The sequence below is a fragment of the Lycium ferocissimum genome, chromosome 7 (genome assembly GCF_029784015.1).
Source record: "Lycium ferocissimum isolate CSIRO_LF1 chromosome 7, AGI_CSIRO_Lferr_CH_V1, whole genome shotgun sequence".
Lineage (NCBI taxonomy): Eukaryota > Viridiplantae > Streptophyta > Magnoliopsida > Solanales > Solanaceae > Lycium > Lycium ferocissimum.
Window position 1 is genome coordinate 52,762,766 of NC_081348.1, and position 18,206 is coordinate 52,780,971.

Consider the following 18,206-nt stretch of genomic DNA (forward strand, 5'->3'; position numbering starts at 1 on the left):
AAATAGTTTCTAGCAGAACAAATTTTTATTATTTGTTTTAAATCTTAAATTGCAAAACTTTCCTGTATTTATTAAACTTCGTGCTTAACCAAACACACTCGTATAAAATGGGATAACATGGCACGGAGGGAGTGATACTTCATGCACCTTCCCATATTTTCCACACTAAAAACACTTATGTTTCTAACGAGCAACTCAGAAGAGAATGGTTCTAATTAAGGAATTGTATGCTTTTAGTACTATCATTTTCGTTTATGTAATTTACCAGGTTCCTGCCTTTATCAGTGCTTGTTTATGTTTAGATTACATTCATGCTTAAATGATACTCCCTCTCTGTTTTAATTTATTTGTCCTAATTTCCCTTTTAGGCTGTTTAAAAAAGATTATCTCTTTTCTTTTTTGACAACTCTTTAATTTTAATTTTTCACGTGACATATTTAAGAACATAAATTGAAACAGAGGTAGTAAATACGTTGATCATTTAAGCAAATATAGTACTCCCTCCGTCGCAATTTAAGTGTCTTACTGTATATTGCCTGTTACTGTAAAAGACATTTTAGTGCATTACAAATATATCTAATTTAAGATCATAACCACTTAACGCTTCCTCCCTTTCAATTTTTTCATCTGATCTTGACTTGGCAAGAGTTTAAGAAAGTAAAGAGGACTTTCAGAATCTTGTGGTTGTTAACTAAAGATACATAGAATGTATTGAAATTCTCTTTAATCTTGTGATCTTAAATATGTTATGTGAAAAATTGAAATTAAAAAGTTGTCAAAAAATAAAAGAAGTATTTTTTTTTGAAACGTAATGAAAAGAACAATAAAATAAACAAGTTGAAACATAGACAATTACAAGGAGTAATGAAATAGTTTAGATATGTACAAACATATCTTTACACAATTATTATTTCTATAAAATGAACGGAAAAGGCTCAAATATGCCATCCAACTATCGGAAATGGCTCATTTATGCTACTCGTCAATAGTTTGGCTTATTTATGCCATCGAACTATAGGAAATGACTCATTTATGCCGTCGAACTATAGGAAATGGCTCATTTATGCCACTCATCAATAGTTTGACTCATTTATGCCATCGCTTAGTTAATAAAAATGACTCATCCATGCCATATTTCATTAAAGCTGGTTTTACAATACCATATATGACACGTGACCTCCAACTAGATTATGGTTGTGGGTGGTAAGGTGTATGGGTCGGATATTTTATTAATTTGGTATTTAAAATTGGGCTGGTTTAATTAAACGACGTAGACCTCTAATTGGAGGTCACGTATCATATATGGTATTGTAAAATCAGCTTTAATGAAATATGGCATGGATGAGTCATTTATATTAACGGGCGATGGCATAAATGAGTCAAACTATTGATGAGTGACATAAATGAGTCATTTCTATAGTCGATGGCATAAATCATTTTATAGTTCGATGGCATAAATGAGCCATTTCCTATAGTTCGATGGCATAAATGAGCCAAACTATTGATGAGTGGCATAAATGAGCCATTTCCGTAAAATGAAAAATGAATCGATTTTTTAAAATTCCTTATGGAGATTTTTTTTTTTTTTTTTGGTTCTTTTTGGGGAAAGCAAAGGTTCAAGTTTAGCCACTGCAGTAATTTTTGCACCGAAACTGGAATAACAGAACACGTCACGACGTCGTATTTCCCTCCTCAGACGTCAAATAAAAACAAGTTTCTCAACTCTTCACGTATTCCAACAATATACTCCTGCCTCTAATTTATGTGATATTTTTTGCTTTTTAGAGTCAGTTTGAATTGGTTTATGACTTTTGACTTATAAGTCAAAAGCAATAAGTAGGAATTATAATTTATGACTTTTGGCTTATTTTTATTGTTTTGGCTTAAATACACGTGCTTAAAAATATTTTTTTATTTTACCCAAACACCACAAAAGTGATTAAAAGCTATTTTGGCTTAAAAACACCTAAAATTAAGCCAATCCAAATATGTTCTTAGTCCATCCAGAAAATAATGATATTTTTCTACATTTAGTACTCCCTCCGTTCTAATTTAAGTGTATTACTTTTCTTTTTGGTCTATTCCAAAAAGAGTGTCTTTTCTGTATTTAGTAAGTTGACAATTCAAATCTACAACAAGACAAGTTTAAAACTACAAGATTAAAAGAATATTTTAGTACATTACACACATTTTTAATTTAGGACCACAAAATTCAAAAATCTCTTTTTATTTCTTAAAGTTTGTGCCAAGTCAAATTAAGACACTTGAATTGAAACAGAGGGAGTAACAATTTATGTGAACTAGTTTTTAGCAGAACAAATTTTTATTATTTGTTTTAAATCTTAAATTGCAAAACTTTTTTATATTTATTAAAGGGAAAATACATAAATACTCCCAACGTATACTCAGATTAATTATGACGCACGCAACCTTTGCGGGTGACCTATTACCCCTCTGGCCTTATTTTTTCTGTATTTTTATATTTTTTTCGTTACGACGTGGCACAAAAAATTTGATGCCAACAGACAAGAAAGAGTGTTGCACACTCTCCGCCACATTTGCTCCACGCTCCGCCTAACGTCGTCGTTTTCTTCTTCTTCTTCTTCTTCTTCTTCTTCTTCTTCTTCTTCTTCTTCATTTCAAGAAATTAATCAACCCGTTTTCCTCCATTAACACACACACACATTCAATTTCATCATCAATCATAAAAATCTTATTTTCAAGAAATCAACCAACCAATATTCTTCCTCCATTAACACACACATTCAACCCATTTTCTTCCTCCATTAACACACACACATTCAATTTCATCATCAATCATACATATCTTTTCAAGAAATCAACCATTTTATTTTCTTCCTCTATTAACACACACATTCAACCCATTTTCTTCCTCCATTAACACACACACATTGAAGGGCAATCAGTCCATTTGAAGGGCAATTCGTGCAATTTCTTCATTGTTTATTTTGAAGAAATAAACAATTTAAACAATGAAGGGCAGTTCGTGCAATACACATTGAAGGGCAACCAGTCCATTTGAAGGGCAGTTCATGCAATTTCTTCACTGTTTATTTTGAAGAAAATGGATTGAATGTGTGTGTATTAGTGGAGGAAGAAAATGGGTTGAATGTGTGTGTTAATGGAGGAAGAATATGGGTTGGTTGATTTCTTGAAAAGATATTTATGATTGATGAAAGAAATTGAATGTGTGTGCGTTAATGGAGGAAGAAAATGGGTTGAATATGTGTGTGTTAATGGAGGAAGAATATGGGTTGGTTGATTTCTTGAAAAGATATTTATGATTGATGAAAGAAATTGAATGTGTGTGTGTTAATGGAGGAAGAAAATGGGTTGAATGTGTGTTGTTAATAGAGGAAGAAAATGGGTTGAATGTGTGTGTGTTTTAATGGAGGAAGAAAATGGGTTGAATGTGTGTGTGTTAATGGAAGAAGAAAATGGGTTGATGGATTTCTTGAAATGAAGAAGAAGAAGAAGGGTTTAGTGATGAAGAAGATAAAATTAATGGAGGATTTAATGGTTAATTAGTGTAAATATAATTAATAAAAGAAAAATCAAATGAAAAAAAAAAAAGGAAAAGTGGCACCAATGTGGCAGTGACGTGGCAGTGACATGACACTGACGTGGCGCCGATGGCGTGAGAGTGTCAACATCTCACACCTTGTCCTAGTAATCGCAAGATCATTTTTTTGTGCCACGTCCCTACTAAAAAATGGTACAAAAATACAAAAAATAAGGCCAGGGGGTAATAGGTCGCCCGCAAAGGTTTGGTGAGTCATAATTAATCCGAGTATACGTTAGGAGGGTTTTTATGTATTCTTCCTTTATTAAACTTCGTGCTTAATCAAACACACTCGTATATAATGGGATAACATGGCACGGAGGGAGTAATACTTCATGCACCTTCCCATATTTCGCACGCTAAAAACACTTGCGTTTCTAACGAGTAACTCAGAAGAGAATGGTTCTAATTAAGGAAATGTATCCTTTTAGTACTATTATTTTCATTATGTAATTTACCAGGTTCCTGCCTTTATCAGTGCTTGTTTGCGTTTAGATTACATTCATGCTTAAATGATACTCCCTCTATTTCAATTTGTTTGTCTTAATTTCCCTCTTAGTCTGTTTAAAAAAAAAAATATCTCTTTTCTTTTTTAACAACTCTTTAGTTTCAATTTTTCACGTGATATATTTAATAAAATAAATTGAAACGGAGGGAGTAAATATGTTGATCATTTAAGCGAATATAGTACTCCCTCCGTCCCAATTTAAGTGTCTTACTTTATATTACCTGTTACTGTAAAGGACATTTTAGTACATTATAAATATATCTAATTTAAGATCATAAAATTTCCTTATTAGGAAAATAAAAATAAATTAAGACCATAAAATTTAAAAGTCTCTTTTTATTCCCTAAACTTTATTTTCAGACAAACTAAGATACTTAAATTGAGACGGAGGACGGAAGGGCTATTTCATAACAGCATGCACATACTCTAATGTATGAGTTAATTTCTCTTAATTAATTTTTGTACATGTGTTTTGTTTTTCAACAATCATTGGTTGAATGGTTACTAAGAATAGACTTCATCGGACTTGAATTGTTGTTGTGCTTTCATTGATTTCAATTAATGTACATGCTTGATTATGGTTTGTATCAATGGACATGAGTGTATGTCACTACAAGAAAGTATAGAAATGGCAATAAAAAATTTAATATTTGGCAATAACTTAATTTTCTTGTTGGCAAATGAACTTTTTTGTTGCCATAGTATTGATTATTGTTGCAAAAAGATTTTAACAACAAAAAAAAAAAGTTGTTGCGCGTTGTTGCACAGAATATGCCGTTAGAAAAAGTCTATGCAACAACAAAAAAAAAAAAATTATTGCCAAAAGTACTTTTTGCAACAATAATCAATTTATGGCAACAAAAAAAAAAAAAAAATTGTTGTCAAATATATTTTTTCTTGTAGTGTGTACACAGTATAATTTTCCGGTGAAGGGCGTCCAATTGACTACTCTTGAGCTGGTGGTGGAAGCAGTATTTTCACGAAGAGTTCATCATCTACTATACATACAAAAGAAAATTTGACCTTGACATTGTATATACAATGTGATTTTATGAACCCCTTCCACCCCTCTAGCTCCGCGGTCTTGCCATAATGCCATTGCTTTGTATGTTGGTAATAGCCAGAGAGTGGATAAAAAATGTGATGGAGAAGAAAACCTCCTAAAAAGTATTTTATTTTCAATTGGTTCGACAGCCGATTAGCGCAATGTTTGATTTTTTTTTTAAGTAAAAAATGCCTGTTCGTTTTGATATTTCCTTGACCAATGACTTCTTTGTTATTGGATGCTTCTCTGAAGTCGAATTGTGATGCCTTTGTCACTAGAAGAGGTATTCAAAATCAGCAAAGTTGAGGATCATTTAGTATATTATAAAAAGTTTTTGATGAATTATTGATATTAGTGTTGAATTTGCGCTGTAGTATGAAATAGCCCAGATGTATGTGGTCATGAAAATGCAACAACAGAGCACTACTGGTAATGAAGGGGTGGAGGTTTTAGAAAACAGGCCATTTAATGATGCTGAATTCGGGGAAGTCCAGGCCATTTGGTTTACAGGGTAGGTTGCTTTCTTGGATCAATTTAACAATTTTGGGAATAATTATATCACAACTTGTCACAACCTAAGCATATGACACGTATTGTTCTCTTTGCCCCAACAAACTTCACGGCTTTGTCCTTGGGTTATGCCACAACACACCATATGGATTTTGCCCTTGAGCTATGCCACGTTGAGCCCAAAACTGTGTAGTTCATATGAACTTGTGTACTCTCTTATATAACATGTCTATTTCCCTTCTTGTCGATAAGGGATTTGCCTAAGGTGTTATATGCATCCTTTTGCTAGAACCTTGCCACCCTAAAAGCCTGTCAATCGTTCTCCTTGACCCACCCTCGACACTCGTTGCCCCTCATGGCCGCACCCTCTGTCATAGGTGTCACACAACTGTTAACTGGAAGTTCTCGAGGTTGTAGCATATATTGTTCTTTGTGGAGGCATTAGTTGTTCAAAGCTCTTGTAATGGCACATTTCGTATGGCATTTGTCAAGCATTGTTTATGTTCTGGCAGTGCTTTCCCCTTAAATAAGAGAAGCCCCGTGCACTGGCTCCTGCCTATTCGTGAGTCTCAGGAAGGGCTGAACCACATTGGATCTTTCGTATGAAGCCTTATCTTACATTTCTGCAAGAGGGTGTTTCCATGGTTTGAACTCGTGAACTCCTGGTCACACGACATCATCTTTTACCGTTGTGCCAGCCATTTCCTGTTATTTGGACTTAAATTATAAAGCATCACGGTTGTGGTTAATTTTTAAGTTATTGTCTAATACTTTATTCACCCTACCATTGCAGCAAAGCTCCAACTTGGTTGACTAAATTTGCATCTCTGAATACCCTTGCGGTGACAGAGGAAGCTTGGAATGCTTATCCAAAATGTCGATCAGGTTTATGTCCATACTTGCAGCACTTACAAGAATATTCTTTTATTTGTTATAGTTTTGTATTAACCAATTTACTGGTTTTTTTGCCTGGAATGCGTAATCATTTGATGCAGTTATTAAGGTAATTTAACATTCGCGGCATTCCATCAATCATGTACTTTGTGCAGGTATCTTCCGTGTACTTACTGGTTCTCTTTTTTGCAGTGTCCGAATTTTTCAAATTTCTTTATGACCGTCGACACTATCCATAAAGCTGATAATGGATACTCTGAAAATGTAAGTTTAATGTACTTAACTATGGTGCTCAGTGGGAGTTGGAATAGATATGTTGAAATTCATGCATAGACTTGTGACATCAATTTTCATCTTTCTAATTGTTATATTATATATATTTCATAAAGTTGTTTGACATGGGCTTAAGAAACAACTCAAATATAGGTGCATGGTCTGAGCAAGCAACAACTAGCAGCCAGGCAAATGGAAATTATTGATATTGCTTCGGCTGCGAGTGATTATTGGAGTTACATAGTGGGAAGAAGCACTGCGATTTGTCTAAGTTCAAATCTTCTAGGACTGGTCACGGACCGCTCTTGAATGGATGGAAGGTTTGTATCTGTTTTTCAACTGCATTACAGAGCTAGTGTGTCAGAGGTGGATTTGAATTTAAACTCTATTGGTTCAATCTTTAAGATTCTTAATATTGAACAGATTATATTTAAAATTATGGATTCAAACCTACCATTTGTTGCAATTTTAATGAATTTTCATGACATAAATTTTTGCTCTGCGAGGAAAGTATTGCGTTCAGACCATCCCCTTTTTTGAAGGTATGGCTACTATAGGACTTAGATCTCTCTAATTGGTTGGGGGGCGGGGCGGCAGGGGGGGGGGTGGTGAGGGGATTTGGTTCTTGAGTTTTGTTGGAAACTTACTTTGAAGAGAAAAGTGGACTTTGCTGCATTTGCAAATTGGGGATCTTAGATTTATTGCTTACTTTTTGGATAATACTTTTCATTTTTGTTGCACTTAACCAGATAGACATTACATTTATGAAGATATTATATCTAACATTATTCAGTTCTGAAATCTGAATATACAAGTGATGTCTCAAGACACATGGCTGGTCTAGCTAGATGAACAAAAGAAGTTCTGGTTTTGCTCAATAAAAGATTGAGTAATGCTTGTGGTATCAAGAACCTCAATCTTATGAATTGTGGGGAAAAGAATTGAAGAATGACTATTATAAGATTCTATAAAATCCAGTAGAAAAGATTATTGTTTGGCATTGTGTGCTAAGTGTTAGACTTAATTGGCATATATTAGCCAAACTTTAATAAGTTGGCGCAAAATGGCCATTAATTGTACCACATGACCCATAAATCAGCCCCCACATATTTGTTTCCCATTTTCCATCCCACAATTTCCTCCACTCTCTTATTCATCACCCTAAAATCTCTTCAATGTTTCTCTCATATTTCTTCCATCTCTCCACTACTGTGTATATCTCATCCATTTTTTTCACTCTCTTTCCTTCCATCTTCTTAAATTTCTCTGATCAAAATCGAAAATCTATCATGATATATTGTGAAGTGCCATGTATACATTCTGAGAATTCGATGGAGAAGAAGAGTACCATGTATATATTTTGGTATATATTGTTGAAATACCATGTATACATTCTGACATGTATATTGTGAAGTCTCATGTATACATACTGATGTATACTATGAAGTATCATGTATACATTCTGACATATATTGTGAAGTACCATATATACATTCTGATATATAATGTGAAGTACCATGTATACATTCTGGGAATTCGATGGAGAATAAGAGTACCATATATACATTCTAGGAATTGTATATTAGGGGCTGAATACAAATTTGGCTACATAATGCCATTATTTTTAGGACTACTTTTGCTAAAAACGTTTTGGGTCAAAAAGATGCCAATTTTACGTAGGACTGGTACCATTGTGTCAATTCTCCAAATTAAAAATCCCGGAACTCAAGTGTTATTTGGTTCCAAAGTGGGATTGCACTGGGCTTTGCAACTAAGGTGATCGCCGATGAGATTACATGAACTTGTGTCTCATGTTCCTGTCATTGGATTAAGGGGGTTTGATATGGTGTTTTTAATTTTACATTTACATGAAATTAGGCATATAGATTAACAAAAAAAATTCATTTCTTTTGAGTTTTATTAACTTGAGTCTCCCTTTGTATTTTCAGGACCGTTACAGTCCAGTTATGACAGCATACAAACAGGTGACAATCCATGTTCCATTACCATACTGGGGCTTTGGGGGGAGCTTTGATGGCGGTATGCATTTAAATTATTTGCTAAAGATTCAAATTTGGTAGTTTTAGCTGGTACATGTTCTGATTATTGAAATAATACCAAGGCTTCGAAGCTTAAGTCATAATTATTTGGACTGCACTAATCTTTATGATTTTGGTGGGAACCATTGAAGAAGTTGTTTGTGGCAGATCACTAATAATATTGGCCCCAAAATCTCAGATGCCACTAAATTTGACTTGTTTAAATATCTGCTATATCATCATCATATCAAGCAGATTGACTGAGTACCGTTGGTTTCATATATTATTGTTTTTCGGGGGAAAGGGCTCTTTTCCTGTCATTATAATTGTTTTGCCTGGATTGATGAATGGTTTGGGTTGACGATGGAAATGATGCGTGATTTAGAGCGAGAAAGTGATTATTCATTGAATACGGTAAAGTGGATTATTTTTATATTTCCAGGAACTTTTTCAGTTTCTAATAGCAAATTGTATATCAAGTTATTAACTTATTATGGGGTTTAAGCCAGAAGCTTAATATCTAGATTCCCTAATGAGATATCCTTGAATGCCAGTTCTGTTTTCACATTTTAACAATCAAGGGTATTAGTTTTTAACAACATGCAAGGTTTGCGTACACTCTATCCTTCCCAGACCCCACTTTGTGGGATTACATTGGGTATATATGTTGGTGGTGTTGTTGTTGTTGCATTAGTTTAAAGCTCATCTATGTAAAGTATAAACTGCGGAGTAGACGCCTCAGGATCAAATAATTGTATTCTCGTGTTTCAAATGAAGTGTGACTGCAAATCCAAAGATACTTGAGAATGTAAGTTCTTTCTCTAACATGATAAGAAGACACAATTTACACAAGAATATAATTATTTTGCTGCACAGTGTCCTTTGCATAATGAGAATTAACTACTAACATTACTCACAATTCTATTTGTAATATTTGTTGTACAATAATAAGCCGTTGAAGCCGCCACTAATGCTTGCATTAGTGTAGACCGTCTACATCACATCTCTTGGGGTGCGGCCCTTCCCCCGACCCTACTAATCTTTGAATGCTTTGTGCACCGGCTGCCCTTTTTTTATTGTACAATAATAAATAAAAACTATCAAGAATTGTAATATCATAATTTGGTTCTGATCCATGACAGATTAATGTTTTTACATTACTTTAAGATGAATGTGCATTGTCACTAATGATTTAATATTCTTATGATCTAACTACTGAAACTGGCTTATTGGTAGAAACTTGGCCGGCCTTATTCAGCTGAGTGGAGTTCGATTACACCAGAAGAATCTTCACTTGCAGGTGAAGAGTTTATGGACTGTGGCATGAATTTTACATCCACGCCGATCCTGCAACAATTAATGGTTTTTGGCTATGTTGTTCGAATTCTCCAAAAATGTTATCGCACCATGCTGGATCCTCAAAACATGCATTACCTTTGGAGGATCTGAGACACACTATGCTAATAATGTTCACGACCAACCGACTAAATATTCGTTCTTTGCGGGGTGGATTAGTTGATAAAGAAGTTATGGTGGAAATTGGAAGCTATTGTGAATAAAAGAAGTTTCTTATATGTAGTGTAAACTGTCTATTATGTAATTGAGAACTGAGAAGCATTCAGTTAGACTTGTGGTTTATATATCTTTTGATATCTCTTCACTTTAAGGGAGAAATGGTCATTTGGCCATTTACAAACTTCTTTTAGTTTTATGACCCACTTATAAGAGATGTTCAATCTTTACACATAAGAAATCTGAAAAAATCATTTTCTTCTATTTAAATTGTAAGAGGCTAATGGATCTTTTTTCCTCTTCATCTTTTTAACTAGTACGTATTAATTTGTACAACAAGTGGGTCAGGGAACTAGTATTAATTTTGTACATTAGGATTTCTGAAAGTAATTTTCTTAGGCAACTGGACATCAATGTGTCCTTTAATTCCAATATAAGATGCAATTGCAATAAAAAAAATTCAACCATATCGGGATTGACCCCTGAGATTATAAAGATGATGATGACTAATACAAAGAATGATTTATAACTTAACTGTGGTATTGGTAATATGGTTTTTTCCCCCTCTTGCATAAGCAATAATCCAGATAGCTTTAATAAAAACCAAATGTCAGACTTTGATACGAATATTTATGCACTTTTTTTTTTTTTTTTTTTGATGACATGGGAACCCAACCGTACATTATCTCGGGTGCGCGCGGGATGCCGGTTCTATGCAATAGCTCGCAAATCACATAGGAGAGGTAACCCGCACTAGAGCTGATGGACCATTCAAAGTTCTCAAACGCATTGGTGCTCGACCCAGAAGGCAAATCTCCTGCTGTCGTAGGCAGGTGGTGACAGCAAGAGATTTCGAACCTGAGACCTCCATTATGAAAGCCCCATGCTCAACCAGCTGAGCCATCCTTGCGGGTAATATTTATTTATACACTTTGATACGAATATTTATGCGTATTTGGTATTTGGAAATCATACATTGGGTTATTAAGCTTCTAGTTTGTTTTTATTAAGATTTAAACGTTTGGACCCGAATATAAATCTAATGATTTAAATATTAAGACCGTAATAAAATAATTAAGATTATTTGTTTTCTCAACATTTGAATGACTTTACCTAAAAGTTACAAATATAAGATTCAAATAAAATGTTGTTATTCCAATATATCGATAGAATATCGTGTGGTGGTTGGACATGGTGATGGCTAACTATGGCGGTTGTAGGTGTCCATTTAGGGTGATATTTAGTGTCGCGTTGGCTGACGGTGGTGGTTTTGGGTAGTAGCTAGCGGTGATGGTAGCTGGTAGTAGTGGTCAAAAATTGTAGTTGATGACTGTTGCTAACAATTATGGTGGATGATAGTGATAGCTAATGGTGATTGATAGCGATAGTCGGCGATATATAGTAGTGGATGATAGTGGTTATATATAGTCGGTAGTAATTAATAACTGTTGTGGTAACGGTGGTTGGTTGTAATAGTTGTAAATGGTGCCCAGTGGTAACAACTGATTGTGGTGATTAGTGGTGGTGGATTATTATAGTTGATAATGATGGTAAGTTGTGACTGTGTTGGTTGTAGTTTATAATGGTGATTAAAAGTGAAAGTGGATTGAGTAGTGGAAAAATTCTTAAATGGATAACATCTTAAATAATATTCAAACCATTAAGTGGCGATAGTTTTTTTTAAAAAAAAACTACTTAATGATTGAGATCTAAATAATTAAGATTTAGACTTAAATAATAAATGCACTTAATAATTGTGATCTAAATAATTATAATTTAAACACTTTTTTTTTCTATCCGGTGTCCGATACTCATATTGAAAAGAATTCCCTACCAAAAACTTATCCATACTCAGGGTTCGAACGCGAAGCCTCTGGTTAAGAAAGGAGTAGTTCATCCACCCCATCACATCCGGTGCAAAAAAATGAGACCTAAATACTTTTTAATAGTCCGGATTAGTTGCAAAATTACACCTGATAACTAATACTTCCCCGTCTCAAAAAGAATGTCTTAGTTTAACTTAACACGGAATTTAAAAAATAAAAAAAGAGTTTTGAAATGTGTAATCCAAAACATACCTTAGATACCTGTGTGGTCGTAAATTATCTCATAAAAGTTAAATTATTTCTAAATATACAAATATATTAATTTTTTTGGGATAAACTAATAAAAAAATAAGATAATTTTTTTTGAGACGGAGAGTAATGCTCTGTACTAGGAAGCTTTGCAATGAAATTATGCTATTAGGGGCGTCTGATTAACCTCATCAGTGCAGAATTTTACATATAAGTAGTGTACAATCTTATGTGCATACAAAAAAATAGTAATCAAAAAAGTTAAGAAGTCTGTCAGACAGCCAAGGGACCATCTTCAGCCACAACGAAGGGCTAAGAACGATCATCTACTGCAAGACCTCGGCCATGAATGGCTGATAATCACGCTCTGGTCACCTGGCCATGCTTCGTCAACCAGACTTGGTTTCCTGTCTCCTTAGAACTCAAGGATAAGGTGGTACGAGCCTATAGAACAGATCCTATTCAAGTAAGGTCGTGTCAATTGTTCGTCCACAATGTCAATATAAATATCATAAAACTGCTTTCTTCTAGCGATGTGGGAGGAATTTCAAACTAAAGGCGTTTGTTGGGGATTGGCTAAACGGCGTCGTAGAAAATGTTAGCATTAGGGTTAGGGTATTTTAGATATTTACACCTAAATCCATCACACTTTTTATTTTTTTTAATTTTTTTTTTGACAACAACACACTCGGCAATTTTCTGAGTGTATCAAAGTATCAATACTGTACCTCTGTTTTACCCTCGTTATCTTTGCTCTTGTAACTTTAATCAGGTAAAAGAGCTTCACTTTTATGCTCTTCAATCTAGCATTTTAGTGTCCTTTTTTGTTGTTTTGCGAAAAGGTCCACAATTTATATTTAGGGTGTTTTGGTATGATCAAAAATATTTTCCTTGAGGAAATAATGTTCATGTGAAAAATGACTTTCACCACTTATGCACGGATTCATTTTCATTTAAAAATATCTCAACTCTTATTTCACAATTGCTTCAATCAACAATTCGACATTTTTCTCAACCTTCAGTATTTAAAAATATCATCAGAACACTATTCTTTTATGCCGTCTACTACTCTTTATGATTACCATTTGTCACATAATTTTACGGCCAACCAAACATTAGAAAATGATCCAAATAATTTTCCAAGGTAGTAAAACTTTTTCCATGAAAAACATCTTATACTGTCGAGAATTTCCCAAATAAAAAAAAAGCACCCCTGTTTTTAAGCAAGTATATATGTACAGATTTATATTGCATCAGTATGTAACTTCCTAGTGTAAGTAGTTTAACATTTGAGGGTTTATAGGTTTCATGACACGACAACGTGGTAGAAAGACGTGTATAAAATTACAGTTTTACTTGTATTGTTTATATGATAGAATAGAACACATGTATTTTATAAAATAATCTCTATGTTATGTTGCGCGGACTCTCCAAAAATGTTGTCATACGTGTGTCCGATCCTCCCAAAAATGGATTACTTTTGGAGAATCATACACGTACCTGCTTGGCAATTTTTGAAGAGTCCGAGCAACATAGTATGTAAGATACTTCATATCTAGGAACATTGTGAAAGTCAAGAAAGTCTTTATAGGCCTATGGTCCAATGTTGCATTGCAGTGTAGTTCATAACTATAAATTTTGTAAATGCTGTCTATTTCTATATTCATGTGTGTTAGCCCTGTAAGCTTCTGTGTTTTTAGTTACAGAATTTTTACTTTGTTCTGTAACAGTTATAACTCGGAATCTGGCATTTTGTGAATGATAATAATGGCACCAAGGTGGAAAGGTAAGGGTGCTGAAGCCAAAGCTCTTGCAGATCCCATTTCAGAGATAGTCTCCCAGCTTCGATCTTCTCTCGCCCAATCAAATTCTCGAGGGCTGCTCTCTGGTACAAGCGTGCTTCTTAAAGTAGATGCTCTACAAACCGACCTCCTAAATCGTACGTGTTTTGGTAGGCCAAAGGTAACAGCAGAAGAGAATGAACAATGGTTTCAACTCTCTATGGAAGAAGCTTTTTACCTATACCATTCCCTAATGTGCATCAAGATTGTAGACCACAATGACTGTGAACAGAACAGCGATGAGTTATGGAAGTATATGACATCGAAGAAGGAAAATTTTCCTGTTTAATTTAAAGCGTTTTCTCACTTGAGAAGTAAAAACTGGGTGGTCAGATTGGGGTCTCAGTATGGAGTCGACTTTGTTGCCTATCGTCATCATCCAGCTTTGGTTCATTCGGAGTATGCTGTGCTTGTTTTGTCATCAGCACAAAAGGGTACTTGCAATGGTCGTTTGAGGGTTTGGTCTGACTTCCAGTGCACTCTTCGACTATGTGGAAGTGTAGCGAAAACGTTGCTAGTTCTTAATATTATCAAAGACAATAGTTGTGCAGCTTCTCCATCTTGCTTAGAAACTTATGGTGTTGAAGAGAGAACAATCACAAGATGGAGTCCGGAGCAATGTCGTGAAGGTACGACGAATTATAACTGACCTAATAGATTTACTGACACAATATAACTGACATAATATGGATTGAGTAAATGGAGCGACATGGACAGTCAGGATGCATATAGTGACCTCAACTTGCTTGAAATTTAGACCTTGATATTGCTGTCTGTTGTTAATTGATTGACTGACACAGTATTTACTCCGATACGAGCTGGTAACGTAAGATTTGGTTCTGTTATATAGTTTTAATTTAGCACCCGCAATATGTTTTAGATTATGATGTATATACTTGCAATCCCCTTACTTCTTGTTGTGCATTTTGTCGTAGTTGTTATTGTTGTTGTTGGGCACTTGAAATTGAACTTATCATTAGAAATCCTGAAGATTGTTGCTTGAAGCATAGGTTCTTTGATAGTTTATTGGAATGCTTTCTTATGTGAAATTGCTCTAAGTTGTACCTATTACCTTGCCAAGAACGTTGTAGGAATGGAAGAAGTTGGGTTATTTTAATCTGAATTTAAGAGGTGAAAAGTGGAGGAAAAATATTTGTGTAGATGTTTTTGTATTTCATAAAAATAGGAATGAGAGAAAGGGTGTGAACTCTCTGCTTAGCTGAATTATCTGGCCATATCTGCACAGAGTTTAGTACTTTTGAGTTCCAACTTTCAATTATCTAAGTAGCCATTGATGGTTTTTGGACCAGTTTATAGCTTGATATTTGAGTTAAATATTTTCCAAATAGTTGAGTTGTTTTTCTTGAGCCGAGGGTCTATTGGAAACAATCTCTCTACCTCTCAAGGTTGGGGTAAGGTCTGCGTACACTCTACCTTCCCCACTTGTGGGACTACACTAGGTATGTTGTTGTTGTATTTTTTAAAGTTTAGAAAGTAATTATGGGTTTGAGATACAACCTAGAATTTTAAGTTTTACTTCATCAAAATTATAGTCGAAAAAAGTAATTATTGTGTCATATTAAATTTTGACTGTCAGAAGTTTAGGGCCAAAGGGGTTCATCTGCCATGTGGCTCCGCCCTGGCCTGCTGAGCATATATTCATTGACAGGTTCATTTGGGAATAATCTAACTTAGCTCATCAAAGTATAAATTATTATTTTTTTGGATGTTTGGATACATATAGTCATGATAAATTTTTAAAAGAAAAGGCAGGTCCGGTTATGATGCATTGTTTAGCTTAATTGACCCACCCATCTTGATCCAAACAAATTTTGGGTGGCCAACAAGTTTATTCATCCAACCTGTTTTAACTCGTCCAATTTTAGCCTAACCCTCTCATTTGACACTCCTAAATTCACAGGAGTTGCTTGAGACTTTCATCAAGCCCACTGCACCTGCTGTTTTCAATTCTTGAGAATTATCAATCAGGGAGATATGGAATTGCTCATTCCAAGCATCAGATCTATAGGGCATTTGGCTAGGACTTTTCGAGCAACGGAAACAAGAATCATTAGTCCATTGTTGTCTCTGTAAGATGATAGGGAACCAGAAGTAACTGGTGAGTCAGCAATTGCGCTCAGCAACTTTGCTTCCTCTGATAATTTCTTCAGAGTCAATCACTGGAAGGCCATAATTCAGGCAGGAGGCTCCCACTACTTAATCCCACTGATTTACTTTAGTGAACAATGGGTTCAGATTCCTTGTTTGATTCTCTTGAGTTACATAGCAACACATGTTCCTAATAGTAAGGCATTAGCTGAATATCATCCAAATGTAGTTTTGGAGTGGGCTACAAATCAACGACACCTAATGCAAGATCTTATAGTTAAAGAACTAGCGAACAAAGGCATAGAAAGCATGAAACTTTATCCGTCCAGAGGCTCATGGCTGTGAACCTATCAACTGTATAATACTTCCTCAGTATGCCTGAAATATAGGTTTTTCTGGTGTTCCTTCTTTAATTATTTTTCTTCAGTTATGTTGGGAATACAAGATTAGCTTCGTTATACATTGACTAACATGTTCATGTGACCAGCATTGTCTATTCGATATTCGAGGAATTAGTTTGGTTAACCCTTGAATTAGTGCATAACATCTGTTTCTAATGCTGGAAAAACTCTGCCTGTGTTAGCTTGCTAACATTGTCTGTCTAACCCAAGCAAAAAGAAAGGATGAGGATTGTGGTAGGGTGGACAGTCAGCATAAACCAATTAATTTATAAGAAATTCTCACAATAGATAGTATATATCGTTGTTGAAGGTGCTCACCTAGACATGGTCACTTCAGCATCCATGTGCTTAAATGGAGGGACATGGTCAAAGAGGAATTTATATTTATGGCCCGCCCTAACTTGGGATTGAGGCATTGTTGTTGTTGTTGTTGTTTTCTAACGCGACAAGCGTGAAGTATCCCAACCTCACCTAGGTTGGTTACAGTTTGAAGGATGTCTCTTTCAAATTCTATGGTTCTTATTTTGCATGATCAGTTTGATCCTATTATGCAAGTGGTATCATGGTTTAGGTTGAAATTTGAGGCCCTCTTTATCTTGGACCAAACTTGATATCAATGTGCAATAGAACAAGACGCACCACCCAAATCGAAAAGCAAATGACGATACAGATACAGTGTAGAATTCTTGGTAGTCAGGAGACAAATGAACAAAACTGGTAGGTTATGATACTGAAGTCTGTTCGCTGCAGTCAATTTTTATTTGATTTGTGTATTTCTCTTGTTCTTTTTTTTTCCCATGTGTTTTACTTCGGAGTTGGAGCAATGGCCAGGATGGTTGGAGTTATGACTTATGACCTCTTGATTACTGAACTGTTTCCTCTAGATTACTTTAGTCTACTCAGATGTAATTCCTTCCCACTTTCTAACTCACAATGTGTTATTCTCTCCATTTCAATTTGTTTGTCTGGTTTTAACTTGCTTGTGAGAGTTTAAGAAAGTAGAGAAGACTTTTGAATCTTGTGGTCTTTATTAAAATACGTAGAACGTACCAAAATGTCTTTTAATTTTGTGGTTTTAAACATTCCACGTGGAAAGTTGGAATTAGGAAGTTGTCAAAAAAGGAAAGAAACATTTTTATTGAAACGGACTAAAAAGAAAAGTAAGACAAACAAACTGAAACGGAGGGAGTATGAATTACGGAAAGCGTGTACAGTAAGAGTTGATGAAAATGTCACCGTTCTACTTATATATCTTTTTTAGTATCCTCGATGTTTCACTTGTACTATAGTTAGATCAATTATATTTAGCCCTGAAAGAGTGAAGAACATGTTACTATGGCTCACACTGCTTCGGCCTAATGGTTATTGGACTATAGTTATTACTCCCTCGGGTTCAAAATAAGTGTCCGTTTAGCG

The 18,206-nt window shown here is 34.8% G+C and overlaps 1 non-coding gene and 2 pseudogenes across 1 annotated transcript; 2 read left to right on the forward strand and 1 right to left on the reverse strand.

The window, feature by feature from the left end:
* Positions 1-205: 205 nt before the first annotated feature.
* LOC132062969 (uncharacterized) lies at positions 206-10,551 on the forward strand (annotated as a pseudogene).
* Positions 10,552-12,689: 2,138 nt separating this feature from the next.
* Positions 12,690-15,380, forward strand: LOC132062970 (tRNA-splicing endonuclease subunit Sen2-1-like; annotated as a pseudogene).
* LOC132065888 (small nucleolar RNA U3) lies at positions 12,707-12,915 on the reverse strand. Its single transcript, XR_009416850.1, has one exon. It is a non-coding gene; the product is annotated as a small nucleolar RNA U3 (small nucleolar RNA).
* Positions 15,381-18,206: the final 2,826 nt, after the last annotated feature.